The sequence below is a fragment of the Gorilla gorilla genome, chromosome 17, assembly GCF_029281585.2.
Source record: "Gorilla gorilla gorilla isolate KB3781 chromosome 17, NHGRI_mGorGor1-v2.1_pri, whole genome shotgun sequence".
Taxonomy (NCBI): Eukaryota; Metazoa; Chordata; class Mammalia; order Primates; family Hominidae; genus Gorilla; species Gorilla gorilla.
In genome coordinates this window covers 10,029,281-10,037,825 of record NC_073241.2, presented here as the reverse complement: position 1 = coordinate 10,037,825, position 8,545 = coordinate 10,029,281, and positions in this window count along the sequence as shown.

The window sequence follows — 8,545 nt, the reverse complement described above, 5'->3', positions numbered from 1 at the left end:
GTCAATCAGAGTAGAACGGAATGGAATGGAATGGAATGGAATGCAATGGAATGGAATGGAATTCAATGGAATAGAATGGAATGGAAAGGAATGGAATGGAATGGAATGGAATCGAATGGAATCGAATGGAATCGAACGGAATGGAATGGAATAGAATGGAATCAACCCGAGTAGAACGGAATGGAATGGAATGGAATGGAATGGAATGGAATGGAATGGAATGGAATGGAATGGAATCAACCCGAGTAGAATGGAATGGATTGGAATGGAAAGGAATGGAATTGGATGGAATGGAATAGAATGGAATGGAATTCAATGGAATAGAATGGAATGGAATGGATTGGAATAAAATGAAATGGAATGGAATGGAATCGAATGGAATAGAATGGAATCGAATGGAATGGAATGGAATAGAATGGAATGGAATGGAATGGAATGGAGTGGAATCAACCCGAGTAGAACAGAATGGAATGGAATGAAATGGAATGGAATCGAATGGAATCGAATGGAATGGAATGGAATGGAATGGAATGAACCCAAGTAGAATGGAATGGATTGGAATGGAATGGAATGGAATGGTATGGAATCGAATCGAATGGAACGCAATGGAATGGAATGGAATGGAATGGAATGGAATGGAATGGAATGGAATGGAACGGAATCAACCCGAGTAGAATGGAATGGATTGGAATGGACTGGAATGGAATGGAATGGAATGCAATCAATCCGAGTAGAATGGAATGGAATGGAATGGAATGCAATTCAATGTAATAGAATGGAATTGAATCAACCCGCGTGTAACGGAATGGAATGGAACGGAAAGGAACGGAACGGAATGGAACGGAATCAACCCGATCAGAATGGAACGGAATGGGACGGGACGGGACGGGACGCGTCGGGATGGGACAGAATGGAACAGAACGGAACGGCATGGAATCAACCCGAGTAAAATTGAATGGAATGGAATGGAATGTAATGGAATGGAATGGAATGGAATGGAATTGAATAGAATAGAATGGAATTGAATCAACCCGCGTGGAACTGAATGGAAGGGAACGGAAAGGAACGGAACGGAGTGGAATGGAATCAACCCGAGTACAACGGCACGGGACGGGACGGGACGGGACGGGACGGGACGGGACGGGACGTGTCGGGACGGAACGGAACGGAACGGAACTCAATGGATTCAAGCCGAGTAGAACGGAATGGAATAGAATGGAATGGAATGGAATGGAATGGAATGGAATGGAATGGAATGGAATGGAATGGAATGGAATGGAATGGAATGGAATGGAATGGAAATCAACCTGAGTAGAACGGAATGGAATGGAATGGAATGGAATGGAATGGAATGAACCCGAGTGGAATGGAATGGAATGGAATGGAATGGAATGATGAATCCGAGTAGAATGGAACGGTTTGGAATGAAATGGAATGGAATGGAATGGAATGGAATGGAATGGAATGGAATGGAATGGAATGGAATGGAATGGAATGGAATGGAATGGAATGGAATGGAATGGAATGGAATGGAATGGAATCAACCCGAGTAGAAAGGAATGGGTTGGAATGGAAAGGAATGGAATGGAATGGAATGGAATGGAATGGAATGGAATGGAATGGAAGGGAATGGAATGGAGTGGAATCAACCCGAGTAGAACGGAATGGAATGGAATGGAATGGAATGGAATGGAATGGAATGGAATGGAATAGAAAGGAATGGAATGGAATGGAATGGAATGGAATGGAATGGAATGGAATGGAATGGAATGGAATGGATTGGAATGGAATGGAATGGAATGGAATCAACCCGAGTAGAATGGAATGGATTGGAATGGAATGGAATGGAATGGAATGGAATGGAATGGAAGGGAATCGAATGGAATGGAATGGAATCGAATGGAATGGAATGGAATGGAATGGAATGGAATGGAATGGAATCGAACGGAATCGAATGGAATAGAATGGAATATAACGGAATGGAATGGAGTGGAATGGAATGGAATGGAGTCAACCCGAGTAGAATAGAATGGATTGGAATGGAATGGAATGGAAAGTAATGGAATGGAATGGAATGTAATGGAATGGAATGGAATGGAATGGAATGGAATGGAATGGAATGGAATGGAATGGAATCAACCCGAGTAGAACTAAATGGATTGGAAAGGAATGGAATGGAATGGAATGGAATGGAATGGAATGGAATGGAATGGAATGGAATTCAATGGAGTAGAATGGAATGGAATAGAATGGAATGGAATGGAATGGAATGGAATGGAATGGAATGGAATGGAATGGAATGCAATGGAATGGATTGGAATCAACCCGACTAGAACGGAATGGAATGGAATGGAATGGAATGGAAGGGAATGGAATGGAAAGGAATGGAATGGAATCGAATGGAATGGAATGGAATGGAATGGAATGGAATGGAATGGAATGGAATGGAATGGAATGGAATGGAATGGAATGGAATCCACCCGAATAGAATGGAATGGATTGGAATGGAATGGAAAGGAATGGAATGGAATCGAGTGGAATCGAATGGAATGGAATGGAATGGAATGGAATGGAATGGAATGGAATGGAATGGAATCAACCTGAGTAGAATGCAATTGATTGGAATGGAATGGAATGGAATGGAATCGAATGGAATCGAAAGAAATGGAATGGAATGGAATGGAATAAAATGGAATGGAATGGAATCAACCCAAGAAGAACGGAATGAAATGGAATGGAATGGAATCAACCCAAGAAGAACGGAATGGAATGGAATGGAATGGAATGGGATGGAATGGAATCGAAGGATATCGAATGGAATCGAATGGAATGGAATGGAATAGAATGGAATCAACCCGAGTGGAACGGAATGGAATGGAATGGAATGGAATGGAATGGAATGGAATGGAATGGAATGGAATGGAATGGAATGGAATCGAATGGAATGCAATGGAATGGAATGGAATGGAATGGAATGGAATGGAATGGAATGGAATGGAATCAACCCGAGTAGAACTAAATGGAATGGAAAGGAAAGGAATGGAATGGAATAGAATGGAATGGAATGGAATTCAATGGAATGGAATGGAATTCAATGGAGTAGAATGGAGTGGAATAGAATGGAATGGAATGGAATGGAATGGAATGGAATGGAATGGAATGGAATAGAATGGAATCAACCCGACTAGAACGGAATGGAATGGAATGGAATGGAATGGAATGGAATGGAATGGAATGGAATGGAAGGGAATGGAATGGAATCCACCCGAGTAGAATGGAATGGATTGGAATGGAATGGAAAGAATGGAATGGAATCGAGTGGAATGGAATGGAATGGAATGGAATGGAATGGAATGGAATGGAATCAACCCGAGTAGAATGGAATGGATTGGAATGGAATGGAATGGAATGGAATCGAATGGAATCGAATGGAATGGAATGGAATGGAATGGAATGAAATGGCATGGAATGGAATCAACCCGAGTAAAACGGAATGCAATGGAATGGAATGGAATGGGATGGAATGGAATCGAATGATCTCGAATGGAATCGAATGGAATGGAATCGAATGGAATCGAATGGAATGCAATGGAATGGAATGGAATGGAATGGAATGGAATGGAATGGAATGGAATGGAATGGAATCAACCCGAGTAGAATGGAATGGATTGGAATGGAATGGAATGGAATGGAATGGAATCGAATGGAATCGAATGGAATGGAGTGGAATGGAATGGAATGGAATGGAATGGAATGGAATGGAATGGAATGAAATCAACCCGAGTAGAACGGAATGGAATGGAATGGAATGGAATGGAATGGAATGGAATGGAATGGAATGGAATGGAATGGAATGGAATTCCATGGAATAGAATGGAATGGAATCGAATGGAATCGAATGGAGACGAATGGAATGGAATGGAATGGAATGGAATGGAATCAACCAGAGTAGAATGGAATGTATTGGAATGGAATGGAATGGAATGGAATGGAATGGAATGGAATGGAATGGAATGGAATCGAATGGAATGGAATGGAATGGAATGGAATGGAATGGAATGGAATGGAATGGAATGGAATGGAATGGAGTCAATCAGAGTAGAACGGAATGGAATGGAATGGAATGGAATGGAATGCAATGTAATGGAATGGAATTCATTGGAATAGAATGGAATGGAAGGGAATGGAATGGAATGGAATGGAATCAAATGGAATCGAATGGAATCGAACGGAATGGAATGGAATAGAATGGAATCAACCCGAGTAGAACGGAATGGAATGGAATGGAATGGAATGGAATGGAATCGAATGGAATGGAATGGAATGGAATGGAATGGAATCAACCCGAGTAGAATGGAATGGATTGGAATGGAAAGGAATGGAATGGAATGGAATGGAACGGAAAGGAATGGAATGGAATGGAATGGAATTCAATGGAATAGAATGGAATGGAATGGAATGGAATAAAATGAAATGGAATGGAATGGAATCGAATGGAATAGAATGGAATCGAATGGAATGGAATGGAATAGAATGGAATGGAATGGAATGGAATGGAGTGGAATCAACCCGAGTAGAACAGAATGGAATGGAATGGAATGGAATGGAATGGAATCGAATGGAATCGAATGGAATGGAATGGAATGGAATCAACCCAAGTAGAATGGAATGGATTGGAATGGAATGGAATGGAATGGAATGGAATCGAATCGAATGGAACGCAATGGAATGGAATGGAATGGAATGGAATGGAATGGAATGGAATGGAATGGAATGGAATCAACCCGAGTAGAATGGAATGGATTGGAATGGACTGGAATGGAATGGAATGGAATGCAATCAATCCGAGTAGAATGGAATGGAATGGAATGGAATGGAATTCAATGTAATAGAATGGAATTGAATCAACCCGCGTGTATCGGAATGGAATGGAACGGAAAGGAACGGAACGGAATGGAACGGAATCAACCCGATCAGAACGGAACGGAATGGGACGGGACGGGACGGGACGGGACGCGTCGGGATGGGACAGAATGGAACGCAACGGAACGGCATGGAATCAACCCGAGTAAAATGGAATGGAATGGAATGGAATGGAATGGAATGGAATGGAATGGAATGGAATAGAATAGAATGGAATTGAATCAACCCGCGTGGAACTGAATGGAACGGAACGGAAAGGAACGGAACGGAGTGGAACGGAATCAACCCGAGTACAACGGCACGGGACGGGACGGGAAGGGACGGGACGGGACGGGACGGGACGGGACGTGTTGGGACGGAACGGAACAGAACGGAACTCAATGGATTCAAGCCGAGCAGAACGGAAAGGAATAGAATGGAATGGAATGGAATGGAGTGGAATGGAATGGAATGGAGTGGAATGGAATGGAATGGAGTGGAATGGAATGGAATGGAATGGAATGGAATGGAATGGAATGGAATGGAAATCAACCTGAATAGAACGGAATGGAATGGAATGGAATGGAATGGAATGGAATGGAATGGAATGAACCCGAGTGGAATGGAATGGAATGGAATGGAATGGAATGGAATGATGAACCCAAGTAGAATGGAACGGTTTGGAATGAAATGGAATGGAATGGAGTGGAATGGAATGGAATGGAATGGAATGGAATGGAATGGAATGGAATCAACCCGAGTAGAACGGAATGGGTTGGAATGGAAAGGAATGGAATGGAATGGAATGGAATGGAATGGAATGGAATGGAATGGAATGGAATGGAATGGAGTGGAATCAACCCGAGTAGAACGGAATGGAATGGAATGGAATGGAATGGAATGGAATGGAATGGAATGGAATGGAATGGAATGGAATGGAATGGAATAGAAAGGAATGGAATGGAATGGAATGGAATGGAATGGAATGGAATGGAATGGAATGGAATGGAATGGAATGGAATGGAATGGAATGGAATGGAATGGAATGGAATCAACCCGAGTAGAATGGAATGGATTGGAATGGACTGGAATGGAATGGAATGGAATGCAATCAATCCGAGTAGAATGGAATGGAATGGAATGGAATGGAATTCAATGTAATAGAATGGAATTGAATCAACCCGCGTGTAACGGAATAGAATGGAAAGGAAAGGAACTGAACGGAATGGAACGGAATCAACCCGATCAGAACGGAACGGAATGGGACGGGACGGGACGGGACGTGTCGGGATGGGACAGAATGGAACGCATCGGAACGGCATGGAATCAACCCGAGTAAAATGGAATGGAATGGAATGGAATGGAATGGAATGGAATGGAATGGAATAGAATAGAATGGAATTGAATCAACCCGCGTGGAACTGAATGGAACGGAACGGAAAGGAACGGAACGGAGTGGAACGGAATCAACCCGAGTACAACGGCACGGGACGGGACGGGAAGGGACGGGACGGGACGGGACGGGACGGGACGTGTTGGGACGGAATGGAACAGAACGGAACTCAATGGATTCAAGCCGAGTAGAACGGAAAGGAATAGAATGGAATGGAATGGAATGGAATGGAATGGAATGGAATGGAATGGAATGGAATGGAATGGAATGGAATGGAATGGAATGGAATGGAATGGAAATCAACCTGAGTAGAACGGAATGGAATGGAATGGAATGGAATGGAATGGAATTGAATGGAATGGAATGGAATGAACCCGAGTGGAATGGAATGGAATGGAATGGAATGGAATGATGAACCCGAGTAGAATGGAACGGTTTGGATTGAAATGGAATGGAATGGAGTGGAATGGAATGGAATGGAATGGAATGGAATGGAATGGAATGGAATGGAATGGAATCAACCCGAGTAGAACGGAATGGGTTGGAATGGAAAGGAATGGAATGGAATGGAATGGAATGGAATGGAATGGAATGGAATGGAGTGGAATCAACCCGAGTAGAACGGAATGGAATGGAATGGAATGGAATGGAATGGAATGGAATGGAATGGAATAGAAAGGAATGGAATGGAATGGAATGGAATGGAATGGAATGGAATGGAATGGAATGGAATGGAATCAACCCGAGTAGAATGGAATGGATTGGAATGGAATGGAATGGAATGGAATGGAATGGAATGGAATGGAATGGAATCGAATGGAATGGAATGGAATCGAGTGGAATGGAATGGAATGGAATGGAATGGAATGGAATGGAATGGAATGGAATGGAATGGAATCGAACGGAATCGAATGGAATAGTATGGAACATAATGGAATGGAATGGAATGGAATGGAATGGAATGGAATGGAGTCAACCCGAGTAGAATGGAATGGATTGGAATGGAATGGAATGGAAAGTAATGGAATGGAATGGAATGGAATGCAATGGAATGGAATGGAATGGAATGGAATGGAATGGAATGGAATCAACCCGAGTAGAACTAAATGGAATGGAAAGGAATGGAATGGAATGGAATTGAATGGAATGGAATGGAATTCAATGTAGTAGAATGTAATGGAATAGAATGGAATGGAATGGAATGGAATGGAATGGAAAGGAATGGAATGGAATGGAATGGAATGGAATGAAACTGAATGGAATGGAATGGAATGGAATGGAATGGAATGGAATGGAATGGAATGGAATGGAATGGAATGGAATGGAATCAACCCGAGTAGAATGGAATGGATTGGAATGGAAAGGAATGGAATGGAATGGAATGGAATGGAATGGAATGGAATGGAATGGAATGGAATGGAATCAATCCGAGTAGAATGGAATGGAATGGAATTCAATGTAACCGAAAGGAATTGAATCAACCCATTTGGAACGGGACGGGATGGGACGGGACGGGACGGGTTGGGACGGGTCGGGATGGGACGGAATGGAACGGAATGGAACGGCATGGAATCAACCCGAGTAGAATGGAATGGAATGGAAAGGAATAGAATAGAATAGAATGGAATTGAACCAACCCGCGTGGAACGGAATGGAACGGAATGGAAACGAGCGGAACGGAGTGCAAAGGAATCAACCCGAGTAAAACGGAACGGGACGGGACGGGACGGAATGGGACGGAACGGAACGTATCCAAACCCAATGGAATCAACCCGAGTAGAACGGAATGGAATAAATGGAAAGAATGGAATGGAACGGAATGGAATGGAATGGAATGGAATGGAATGGAATGGAATGGAATGGAATGGAATGGAATGGATTGGAATGGAATGGAATGGAATGGAATGGAAATCAACCCGAGTAGAACGGAATGGAATGGAATGGAATGGAATGGAATGGAATGGAATGAGCCCGAGTGGAATGGAATGGAATGGAATGGAATGGAATGGAATGGAATGGAATGGAATGGAGTGGAATGGAATGGAATCAACCCGAGTAGAATGGAATGGATTGGAATGGACTGGAATGGAATGGAATGGAATGCAATCAATCCGAGTAGAATGGAATGGAATGGAATGGAATGGAATTCAATGTAATAGAATGGAATTGAATCAACCCGCGTGTAACGGAATGGAACGGAACGGAAAGGAAAGGAACGGAATGGAACGGAACGGAATCAACCCGATCAGA